Consider the following 12528-nt stretch of genomic DNA (forward strand, 5'->3'; position numbering starts at 1 on the left):
CATAAATTATACATTCTCCTTCCTGTGGCGAAGTGTAAGTTTGATACTAGGTGTCAGAGCTGCGGAGGATTCCTAAAGGTTAGTTCACATTTATGTGCCATATAAAGCAGGCTTCGAGAAACGAATGACTAATTATCGAAGTTACCAAATTGCTACCCTGGCCTGCTTAGCAAGTGTGGTCCCCTAACTTTGGCTAAAGCAGTGTTTTCTTCAGCAGCTCAGTCCAAGCATGCAAAGTAGGACAGCTGAAAGAGACCTTGGCCAAAAGCAGACATTGGCATAGAGTCAAGCATGAAAACATTAATAGATAAATATCCAGAAACTAATTATGAAATGTAAAAAGTCCAGCTATCCTACACAGACTGGTGCAAGGAATACTATCTCGGTTTCATTGGCACGGCAGTGAATGGAGAAGCCTCGCAAAGTAGCTTTCCTTATCTTCTTACCAATGCGCATGTTAGCTAAAGGTACATTCATTTGAATTAGAGAAAACAAATAATTTTAACAGTGAAACTGATAACTCACTGAAACAAGCTGCAGAAGGAAAAAAAAAAAAAAAGACAGAAAGATTGAGACCGATGCCTTCCTGGAAATCTGCTATTGTCCCGAGCACATTATTGGGATCATCTCCAGGGCAAATGAAATGCACGGTGATATGGAGCAGGCCAGACTGGAAGACTTAGCGACTCCTTCTGAACTGTAAACTTCTTTTTAAAAAGCACTCAATCCCAGCAAGTTAAAACTAAATGCAGTGGGATGTAGGCACACCCGGACTGAAGGGCAAGGCAAAGAGTTGTCTTTTGGACCTCTGTCACCTTTGGTGTGGCTCAGCTCCCCCCATTAGTGGCTATTTGGACAGCAGCAGTCCCAAGCCCTCCCGATGGCACTGCCACAGCACTGGGCTTGTCCCCAGCACACGTCATTCCTCTCCCTAACTGCAAGGTCCGATCTCAGAAAGCACCCTTGCCCTGGCAGGAATTTAGGTGTGTGTTCCTTGTCAGGAGCTTTGTGTTCCTTGACAGGAGCTTGTGCTCCTGTCACGCTGACTTCCCCCAAGGAACCGGTATCCATCGACACTGATATGTGCCGAATCAACTGCTGTGTTGTAAAAGCAGCCATTATGACACAAAAGGAGCCTGACAAATGCTTCCTGTGAGAGCGGAGCTGCTCTGGGTGACAAAGATGCTCGTCAGCACCTTCCTGCCAGGAACAGCAGCGGTTTCAACCCAGGTGCCGCACTACAGCCTTGCAAATGCTTGGCAGTGAGATCCCAGGTATCAGGTGCCCATCGGCGCTGAGGCAGACTGCTGAAGATGAAGGCAGGGTGAGGCACCCTGCCTGGCTCCAGGGGTGGGGAGGAGAGCTGGGAATCTCCTTTGATGCTCGGCAGCACGATTGCTCACTGAGACACAGTCCTCCTGCCAAAGAGCAGCTCTGGTTGCCTGAACCAGGGCTAAAGACGCACATCGGTGCATCCTGAAATGGTTGAAAAAGCTCCTTAGACCTTTAACCCAGCCATTAGGAGGGTGCTGGGGGGCAGACCAGGGAGCTAAGCCCTTTGGCACGTGCCACATTTTGAAAAGCTTTGCAGAACCATAAAAATCCCCCCGAGCCGGTTAGATGCCCCTGAGCTGATTATTCAGATAAGCCACGAAGAGATAAGCTCTGGTATCATCAGAAAGGGTGCAAAGCACTGTCACACGAGGGAGAGCCGGGCAGGATGTGAACTCTATTTAAGCAGTCCCCCGGTAAAGCAGCTCACAGCCCATGCACAACTGACTGTCAGCTCCCTTCGAGCGCTCCTTTGATTGCACCGCTCTGTGAAGGAGCACATGTCACTTTTTATCGAAGGAGAGGGGAAGAAAGCAAGGCAGCCTGCTGCTGGGAGAAAAGATGCCACTCACTGTTAGTTAAAATATAGACAGCTGCGATGCCCTGGCTGCTGGTGATTGAGGACCAGCAGGAGTGGGAAGGAAGCATCAGTGCAGGACAAGAAAAAGAAAACAGCAAGAGACCTGAGCAAGTGCAGAGAGGAGAGGGAAGGGGCTCCAAGTTCTGGCTGTAGCTGGTGCTGAAATGCCTGAATCATGGGACGCTGGGGATGGGATAAAAGGCAGCCTCAGAGTCACCCAGTGCAGAGGATTTTTAAGTCCTCATATAACAAAAGGGCAATAAATATTTTGGTGCTGCCTTACCGGGGCTGGTTAGCCTTTACAGCAAGTTATCCTCAGCACGTTATGAGTACTGATAGAAGTGGAGCAAAGCCTCAGCACTGCACAGCCTGTCCCACAGCCTCTGCCTTCCTGCGCCTGCAGACTCGAAGTTGTGCAGTGAAGTCCCTCCTGGGGAGCTGGAAATCCCCCACTCCAGAGCAGGAGTATTAAAGCACTCTGATTGTATCTTTGCAACCCAGCCAACAGAGGCAAACAACCCAGGGAAGGTAAAAATCTCAGGTAACAGAGAGCCCCTTTTCCTCCCTTTGTTTGCCAGGGTTTTGCTTGTTCCAGATAGCAATCAGCAAACAGAAAGCAGCGCACAGGAAAGCTCAGGCAGAGAAAGCCCAATTTCACCTCAGCCACTGGTGCTTCTGCTAAGAGTTACTTTGGCACATTAGAAGGTGCCAGAGATGACAGCAGTAACCGAAAAGATGGAGAGAATTACTCCACAGACGTAGAAGAAACCAAAATGCAAGGCAGTATCACAGCATCCTGACCGCCACAAGGCAGAGCACTTCCCACTGGAGCTGGGAAAGGTGATATCTAACAGCTGGATCCCGCAGACGAACTGATTTGCTTCTACGGTTTTGTTGCTTCTAGCAAAGCAGAAAATATTTATAGGTATTATTTTCCTAAATTCAGCTTCATCCGTGCCAAATTTATATATTAAAAAAAAAAAAAAGTGCTCTCTGGAAGTACTTCCCACCTGGCTTGCAAGGTGCAGCCCATCTCCCTGTCCCAGCACACGCCTGCAGTGGCAGCGAGGCTCCAACACCTTGTCCCAGCTGCAGGGTTTGAGGATCACACCCCTCTGTGAAGTCACACATGGTGTATTTGTCCTGAAGCAATGACGGATAAAGTCACTAAAATCACTTATCTACTCACTTTAGTGGCATTAGAGTGAGATTAACTTAACGTGCTGCAGAGGGTGGATAAGAGGAGATCTGATTTTTCGGTTGGTGCTAGTGGTCATTAGTCTGCTAGATTTCCTAATGCACGCTGCTTATGCTCATGCTGCATTTTCCCTTTAATGTGAGCACATGGGGGTCACTCACAGACACCACAAACCTGCTACTAATACCGCTCTGTCTCACGGCAGCACGTAGCCATCCAGCCTGGCAGCAGAGCCCCGTCATGCTAAGAAATTACACATCCCTTTGGCAGCAGACGATCCCAATGTCACCTTCTCAACAGGCAACCAAAGGATGCAGGAATAAACACAGGACCGGCCATTCCCCTGGAAGCAGAGGAAGGGAGAGCCTCCAAGTCCCGCAATATTGAGTTATCCTCTGGACCTGGCTACATTTCCCTAAGACTCGCTTCTGTTCCTCTCAGCCGCTAGCTGATAGGTGACATATGGACGTCTTCATGCTCCTGGCTGTCTTGCCAGAGGTCACAGTCCTTTCTTTTCCCCTGGTAGGATGGGAGCGGTTCCTGGAAGCATCGTGGACTTTTCCCATCCTTTCTGCCTTGCCATCGCAGTAGCTCCCTGCTGGGCACTGACGTGGTGGGGAAGGACTTCAGGAGCAAGCCTGCCAGCTTCCAACCTGTGGGGTATTTTCCTACAGTAAAAACTCCACAGCAGTACAGGGCTGGCTCATGCTGCAGGCACTGACCCCACCGGCAAACAGGCCCAGGGAAGGGACGAAAACAGCACAAGGAGCAGTGCCACAGCCTGCGGGGACAGCCCAGCGCCCACCAGGGGACATGTGGCCAGAGCCACCCGTCCTATGGCATGGCTGATGGGAAGCACACAGGTGCGACTCACCCACGGGACACCTCTGCATACAGCATCTCTGCTGTGTAAAAGCTTATTTATTGTCTCTTTTTTTTTTTTTTTGTCCTTTCTGTTCCTTTTTGTTTTAAAAGACAAGACTGCAGATCTTGTCTATCCCAGGAAATACGTTACAAAACTGCAATTTGCCTGTCTTGGCTCTCTCACCCTAGCATTGACCCTAACGGTGAACTCCCATGAATAAGTCTAATCCTGTTTTTCATGTTTCCCCAGGTAAATGAATATTTATGAATCATTTCTCCAGAGCCAAAGCATGGCCCTTACAACTGGCCATGATAGTTCAATTTGTTTTCTTGCCAATTCTTGGAATTGTTTTTTTTGTTGTTGTTTTTGTTGTTCTTTTTGAAACTTGGGGAAAAAAAAAGACCTCTCATTCCCAGTTGGTTCTTATTAAAGTATGTTTTTTTTTTTCCTAACTCAGCTGGTGCTTGGAGACTTTCCAATCGGCTTGAATGATTAATGTGGTGCCACTGACTTGTTTTGTGTTTGTATTTAAAAAAAAAAAAAAAAAAAAAAAAAAGCACAATTCATGTTTTCCAAAGAGCCAGTTAGGTATCTCTGATTGACCATGCAATGTAAGTTTTAAATTGTTCTTTGTGTGCACAAAATGTATAGCAAAAAGGAAGCATTTCCACGGAGATGAATGGAACAGTCAAGGTTAGAGGCACAGGCTAAAAAGAATACCGCCTCTCAGTGAGCTGCGCATTAGACTATAATCATTACAAAGCCAGGTCTTAATATCCTACATTCATTTAAGGGAGGAGATTTGTTCTTATGCCTACTACTTATTTAGCTAGTCTAAATTCGGTTTGAATAACAAAACAGCTTTTCCAGTTTAGCTGTGCTACCAAGTCAAGGTCATTCCCCTTAGAGAAAGATCAAGATCCTTTATAAGGGGAAAAAAAAAAGATGACTCTCGCCCCAATTGATCTGCTGAACATAATTAGCGAAGGGTAAGAGATATCTAAACACGCTCCCTGGTTCATCGACTTGCATGGGTGCATTTTGAGTGGGAAACAGAAGGAAGTTATGCAATTACCTCGAGAAAAAAAAAATGTTCCTTTAGTGGTATTTGGAAATCAAATAGAGTTGTGAAGGGGGGGAGGATCCTGATGGGCTCTTACAAGCTGTGCGTTTGTGAGTCAATAAAGCGGTAAAGAAATGCAGCTCTATTGATTTGCATTATGTGCTACTTCCCAGGTGATAGCTCAGCCTTTTATAATGTTTTCCATCCACTGTTTTCATATTTTCTGTAGAAGTTTGATAGCACTTAATAGCACATATTTATTTAGAAATAATAATTGTTTGTGTTTAAACTCATTAGACAAAGACAGGCCACTGTAATCCATTCACTCAGGGACTCCTTGGAGAAGTGTGCAGGAGCTACCCCCAGAGAGTTTAACTTTCACAGGAGACAAAAGATGTCACGTTATAAAATCCCACTCAGCAGAAAACATTGGATTCTTCGCAGTGATTTTCTCCATATGGCGGGGTGAGTTTCGTTAAAGCCTGAGAGTGAAGGGCAGCTTTCCCAGATTGCCCTGCTGCAAAAAGAAAGATCATTACCAGGGATGCAGAGATTGTTTCAAGGGTTACAATTACTCATGGTATATTAAGGGAGGCTTCTCTGCATATGTATTATGTATATAGACATACGCACACACACCCTCAGTCCCCTCCAGCTAAACAGCAAGACCCCGACACATTCCAGTGTGAGGACACCTGAAAATGGTCTGTGAGGGTTTGGTTTCTTTTAAATTCCAGCTCCTGTTTTATCCACTGCAACATTAACCAGTCAGCTCTATAAAAATACCTTTTTTATAAGCAGCAAGCTCAAAAAATGCAGGTGGCTCAGCACTGTTGGCTCTGCAGAGGACCAAAGGTGCTCCTGCATCTCCACAATGCTCATGGATAAACCATGCTTGCTCTGTCGGGAATTAATTCACAGTTATCCTTTTCCAAGTGGTTTGTCCCAGGTCACAGCAGCATCGCAGTGACCTCCTGGGCACTCACTTGTCCTCTCCCCAACCCCCTCCCCAGGGCTGGGCTGCATTCGGTATGCCCATTGTTTCCTGTTTCTTTTGCTATCTCAGCCAGATTACCGATACAGGGTGCAGCTCCCCACACCTCCTCTCCCCCGTCTGGCAAAGAGGATTCAGTGGGGTCGCATCACCCTTACCCACAGCTGGAGGAGATGCTCAAAGAGGGCAGGATGCTAACCAGAACCCAAACCTTAACGAACCATTGAAGAAAGACACTGCAGGCAGCCGTGAGAGAGCCCTGCCTTCTCCTCTGGCACATGCACCAGGCAGCTCTGGCAGCATATTTGCTGGTTATCATTGCTGTAAATCAAAGCAAAATTAGCATAATTGTTCGGGTCCAGGGTTTGTTTTTACTGGGGTCATAAACAAGCTGATGACATGGGTTTTTCTTTACACCACACTCTAATTGTGCTGGCAGCCTAATTTCCAACACCCTGCTCACCTCTGTTCCATCGCAACCGTGTTAACACCAACCTTCTTCGAAAGAAAACCAATTGTTCCACGAACGCATCTGAATTCAGCAATATTTCTGTCAATCCAGTGGGCTGTCTTTACTTCTGCCTTCCTTTAGGAGACAATCATTGCCTGCTGGGACTTTATGCATAGATTGCTAACTTGCTGTGCATACACTGATGCAAAGAAAGAGCTTTGTAATTTAAATAACAGACTGTGGAATTGATGACAGACACAAACACGGTCATTCACCCAGCTGTAGAAAACTGCAACTAAGGCTCCAGCAGGAGGGAAAAGGAAACATATTGCTTTCTTCAAGGACCAGAAAGACAGCCTGCAGCCATGGCTGTCTCACGTAGGATGCTACACTTACACATGCAAAATAAAGCAGCACACAGTGATGCCCAGAGGAGAAGAGGTTTCGCGGTGTCCTGGTCTGAGCAGAAGAGACTTCTTCTGTATACTCATCTAGCTGGATCTTCAGTCCAGCTCTGCCACAAAGTGGAAATGCTCCTTCTTGCAAGGAGACTGAAAAAAAATGGGATTTGCAAAAATCCTGGTGTAGGCTCCACAGTCCCTGGAAAAGGCAGTTGAGGAAGCCTCATCTGCTCAAGGAAGGCAGCAGCTCCCTGCTGGGCAGGATCACACCCGCTGACAGCACCTCTGCAAAGCAGAGAAGCAAGGAGCTCTCTCAGCCTCCAAACTGAGCCTTTTGCCCCGGATACACCACGATTTACCCCCAGTCACAGGCTCCCCAGCTGGCAGTGGGTCCTGCAGCCACCACGATGCCTGCTCCGAGCATGGACCTGCAGCTGGTGGGGGGCACCAGGAGCAGCCCCGACAAACAGCCCGCTGTAAGAGGGGCACACTGCAGGAGAGGCCCTGAGGGACTCCATCAGCAGGCAGAGAGCCGGGGAGAGCCCTTCTACTGCTGGTAAAGGAGAAGGGGGTACAGGTGGACAGGAGCATGGGCCAAGGCTGGGCAGAGTCCATGTTGTGTGTCAGCGACCCGTGTCAGCTACCTTGCAAAGGATGACAAGGCTGCTGTGGACAATGACAGCAGGACTATTGAAAATTATTGTAAATACCTTTCCAGGTGAAATAAGCCTCCTTAATCTGCTGTGTCTCATTTGCATAGCAAGAAAGACTTTTTTTACAAAAAAAAAAAAAAGATAACTACATTTTCTTTTTGTAAGGAAACAAAGACTCTGACAAGACCCTTAATCATCAAATCAGTATAAACAACATTACAATACATTAGACTTGGAAATGCTAAACTGTGATTATGCAACAACTAATTAAATTAGTACTGACAGCTTTCAAAGAGGAGGAGAAAAAGACGTGGTATATCCCTTGTTTTCAGAGACAATATTTCCTAAAAGCAGTGAAGACAGACAAGCTGTAAGCACTTTCCATCTGGGAATGAGAATCCACGCAGGAAACACTCACAGCTGAAATGCAGCCTCTGCTTGAACTTGGGAAACTCATTTTGTGAGTGGGAGCTGAGCCTGGTCAGCTGTGAGTGGTAAGCAACAAGTTAAAGTCCTCCTTAAAATGAAAGCCAGGGAGTGTGCACTGGAAAAGACTAATTACAGCTGCTGTGCCACTGAGCGGGAGCTACCACTCTTCTGGCAATAACTTGAATTTCATTGTTTAGGAAGATGAAAGCCTTCACTCGGCTGGGGAACAGCATAAAAACAATCCATAAACAGCAGCAAGACAAACTGTCGTTATTCAGGAGTAGCATTAATATCCTTTTGAGGTTTTTAAAATAGTTCAGGGTTGCTATGCAACACAGGTCCCAACCCAATTCCAGTAACAGCAACAAAGCAAATCATCTGCTAGCTTTGGTAGGACCCAGAGAGCCCCCCCAGGGGGCTGCCCCCAGCAGGGTGTCCCAGCTCTGCGCCTCCAAGAGAACCACAGGAGCACACATCCTCAGCACCCCGACCACCGCTGTGCATGGCCCATCCCAGCCAACAGCAGCGGTTGTGGAAGCAGGAAAACCTCCCAAACCCAGCCCTTGTCCTGTGCAACGCTTGTCAGCTTGTCAAGATGCTGTTTTCTATAAATCATGTTAATTTGCATGTTAATAATACCCAAAGCTGTGGTTTGGGAGGAAGAGAGGAGACCTCTGAAATCTTGTCAGAACCGGAAAAAATTCAAAATTCCCAATATGCTCAAAGTAAAATCCTCCCATTAATCTTCCTTGCGGCTTGTGGCAGCACCCTCTAGTTCCACACCAGCATCTCCTCTTTGGGAGCTGCTCGAGCATTTTGCTCCTGACAGCCTCCACGGTTGTGGTTTTCCTTTTGATGGCAGAGGTCCCACCTGCACGTGCAGGAGCGCAGCTCACTGTAAGGAGTGCTGTGCCCTGCCAGCAGCTCGCAGCACAGCCAGCCCACGGGCTTGCTAGGATCCAAATGGGAGACGCTCGCTTCCCCATGTGGAGGCTGTTTGCAATTAGGAAACCGTGCTTTCCTCCTCCTCACCTGCTCAAACCGCTGTGCATGGACACAGCGCTGGGGGCTCGGCAGACCCAGCCACCATCCTAGCACAGATTTTGGCTTTCCAGTGCACTCTTGTTTGTCACCTTTTGCTTTCAGATGCAAAAACCTCAATTCAAGGGTTGCACGTGGGCACGTTCCTGTGATAACTGGATGAACATATGGAGAGAAGTGGGTGGAAGGAGGCCAGGCAGCTACGTGCGCTTATCTGGGAGGAAAGCTGTGGAAGGAGGGGAATCACACTACTAGCATCCTTGCTAATACCCATTCATCACCAAAAAATAAAAAAATAAAAAAATAAAGGAAAAAAAAAGTTTAAATCAGTTTCCTCTGCAAATGTCAACAGCCAACAAGCTCAGCCACCCCACAACACAGCAGGTCCTTTTGCTTTAGCTTGCCACACCACAGCACAGCAATCACAGCACAGCTTGCAGGAGCAGTCTGAAACTTCAGCTTAGGTAACAACAGAAAACAGTATTTTCTGTATTTTGATTACTTGGTAATGTTGGCCTATGTCATCAGCTCAGAGCATGTACTTGCCATGATATTCCACAGTCAGGGCTGAAGTAAAAGTTAAACTAAAGCTTATTTTTTTCTTCTGAGTCTTTGTACTGGGCCACATCACATCCTTGCCAGGCTGCCCAACCAATTCATTTGTGCCTTAAAGGACAGACAGACAGACAAGTCCTTCCCCAAAGGGCCCCTCCTGGCACAGCCAGCATGGGAGCACCAGGGACTTGAAAACAATAATTTAAAGAAAACTCTACCCGGGGCTCACAGGCCTGCTGTACCTCACACACATGTAGAGGTGTATGGATAGGGGTTCTTCCTCTGCTTCCCCCTTCCCAGTGCTCATGGTTGGGCATTTTCTGATGTGGTACTGGAGGTGGTGGTTCAAGGCACCAGTCCTCTCCACAGTGCTTCCACCTGGGCCGTGAAGGCACATGTACCTCACAGGTTTGTTATGTGCAAAACACTCAATTTTAAGAGCCACCGAAGTCAACTTTCTGTCCTTCTAATATACACTGGATAAACAAAGTGATCATAGAATAACAAAGAAATATAACCAGCGCCAGAAAAAGTCCTGCAGCCAGCAACTCTCTCCTGCATATTTTATCTTATAATCCACTGCACTAATACTTAACCACCACACCAAGCAGGTGGAAGTTTGAGGGCCATTGAGCACTGTGAATTTTCCCAATGCATCACAATTACCAAAACACCTGTGCTAAATAACTTTGCGCTGAGCCACTGTGAAAATTCACAGAGTGCTCAATAGCCCTTGAAATTTCTCATTTCTAACCGGGGCTGGAGTGGCTGAGCGCTCGCACATTACACCACAGCACAAAGCAGGTAAGGACACTGGTTCAAGACCTCGTGAAGGCCCTTTTCTCTGTGGCTGGAAGTTATGCCGTCCCTGTGATTTTCAGGCTGCTCCTACTTTGTCTCCGCAATTACACTCACTTGGAGCTGGGTGAACTCATGTGTGAGCAGACTCCAAATATTGCCATGCTCCCCTGTCCCTCCTTCCCTGCCCAGCACAGCTGCCTGTCTCAGGACCTCCCTTTTCCTCTTCAATAGACAGGGAAGGTGTCCAACTAGCGTCACGTAAACCCCATGGGGCACAGCAGGCTGATCTCTGTGCTCCCCATCCCATTCTCATGGGGTCTCTGGAGCAGGCCCAAGGGCTCAGCCTGACCCCAGGACATGCAGCATCTGAAGGCAAGCTTAGCCCTGGGATGCACAGAGGCTCAGCAAGGGCAGCCAGGGGCTCTCTGACCACAGCACAAGACATGCACATACCGTGCTGTGTCCAGCTGGAGAGGAGGCTGAGAGCAGACTGGAGAGGTTTCAGGCAGCAGAAGCAAGAAGAATGGGAGGTTGATAAACAGCCAGGAACTAGAGACATTCAATCCATTTCGTCTGTCCCCAGGAAGGTGAAGAGGTGACTTGAGAGTGGTCAGCAAGTGCCTACGCAGAGAGAGGAGTAATAAGATGAGGCTCTTTAATCTGACAGATGAAAGCATCTTGAGACCCAGTGGCTGGAAACCAAAGGCATTTCTACAGAGAAATAGAGTAGGTCTTGGTGCAGAACAGCTAAGGCAATTAATTAACCACCGGACAATGTACCCGAGGAGACAGCAGATTCTCTGTCACTTCAGCTCTGTTGGTTGGACCTCTGTGGGACACCTGGGCTCCACCAGGGCTCCAAGATGGGGGCATCACACGGGAAACTTCCTTGTGCCTGCTATCAGGGGCTACTTTTGCGTAATCAGTCCAGAACAGGAGATCTTTGGAAGCCAGCAGTAGCAGCCCTTAGATACAAATAAAGAGGGGAAGAAAAAAACACAGAAGTGAGAAAAATTCAGAAAAAAACAATGCATCTCATCAGAGGTCCCCTGGAGCCTCACAGGGATGTGCCAGCCCCTGTTCTCTGCCAGTTTGCTGCTCAGAAGAGAGCAGAGCAAAAGAAAACCATCTCCACACAGAGAGAGGCTGAGCACATCCCCTTCATGTCCTAGCCCTGCTTTTCGCCATGAGGGCTATGAGGTAACAGCACACAGTGACTGTTCTCCATGTGCTGGGTGCTCACCAGCCACTTCCAGCTCACCTGTAGGACTTCTACAGCCCAGCCTCAGCTTCTCAGTACGGGTCACTTGCTGAGAACTGCTGAGATAGTGAAGTCGGACTGCTATAGACAGCCAGTTAGTACAACAGCTATGAACAATACAAAGTATAATAAAAATTAGAAAAAAAAAATAGGTCTATCATACATTGAAAACAGACAGGAAGGACCAAATCTTCAAATGGAACGAACCAAGTTAGCCATGCAAAATTCAGTTGATTTTCACTAGTTCACGCCTACAGTTTCCTAATATCACAGCAACATAACAAGGACCCAGTGCTGGCCTGAATCACAGCTGAAATCTGCTGGGATCTGTCAAGGAGGCAGGAGCAGGTCACATAACTGCCAGGACTAAGTTCAGGCTGCCCAGCAGACTTTGAAGGCTCTCATTAACCCTCTTATTTCTATAAGCATTACTCACAGACTCATCAAACCAGCAGGCAGAAGAATCCCTGTCACTGCTCATCCTTGGACAACGGGGTTACCTGACCTCAGTGCTGCTTCACCAGTTGTCAAACAGCTGCCCAAGCAGTAAGGCAATTTAAGCTTTCCAGAGATTTGGGTTTATTTGTTGGTAGCAAACAGAAGAAAAAAAGAACTGCTTTGCTCTGACTACATAAGAAACTTATTTCACTGATTACATTTTTTTTTTAAGCAACTTTAAATGGGGGTTGTTGCCATTACTCATCTGATAACCACTCTACTGCAGCCAAAGACCACTGTAGATGATTCAGAAGACTCATGACTTCACTATGACGCAGAGACAAGGAACGCTCAAAGTCTCATTGTAATTATAACAAATCCAAATGACCTGAGCCATTAGGTCAATGTCAGTAAAAGCGACTCTCAGATGCATGGACTGGAAGGCTTCCACCAACACCATTCCCTC

The 12528-nt window shown here is 47.3% G+C and overlaps 1 long non-coding RNA gene across 1 annotated transcript; it reads right to left on the bottom strand.

The window, feature by feature from the left end:
• Positions 1–6204: 6204 nt before the first annotated feature.
• LOC126913423 (uncharacterized) lies at positions 6205–11328 on the bottom strand. The gene is made up of 3 exons (XR_007708696.1): positions 11144–11328; positions 10817–10984; positions 6205–6353 (listed from the first exon to the last, which is right to left on the bottom strand). It is a non-coding gene; the product is annotated as an uncharacterized LOC126913423 (long non-coding RNA).
• Positions 11329–12528: the final 1200 nt, after the last annotated feature.

The sequence above is a fragment of the Cygnus atratus genome, chromosome 10 (genome assembly GCF_013377495.2).
Source record: "Cygnus atratus isolate AKBS03 ecotype Queensland, Australia chromosome 10, CAtr_DNAZoo_HiC_assembly, whole genome shotgun sequence".
Classification (NCBI taxonomy): domain Eukaryota; kingdom Metazoa; phylum Chordata; class Aves; order Anseriformes; family Anatidae; genus Cygnus; species Cygnus atratus.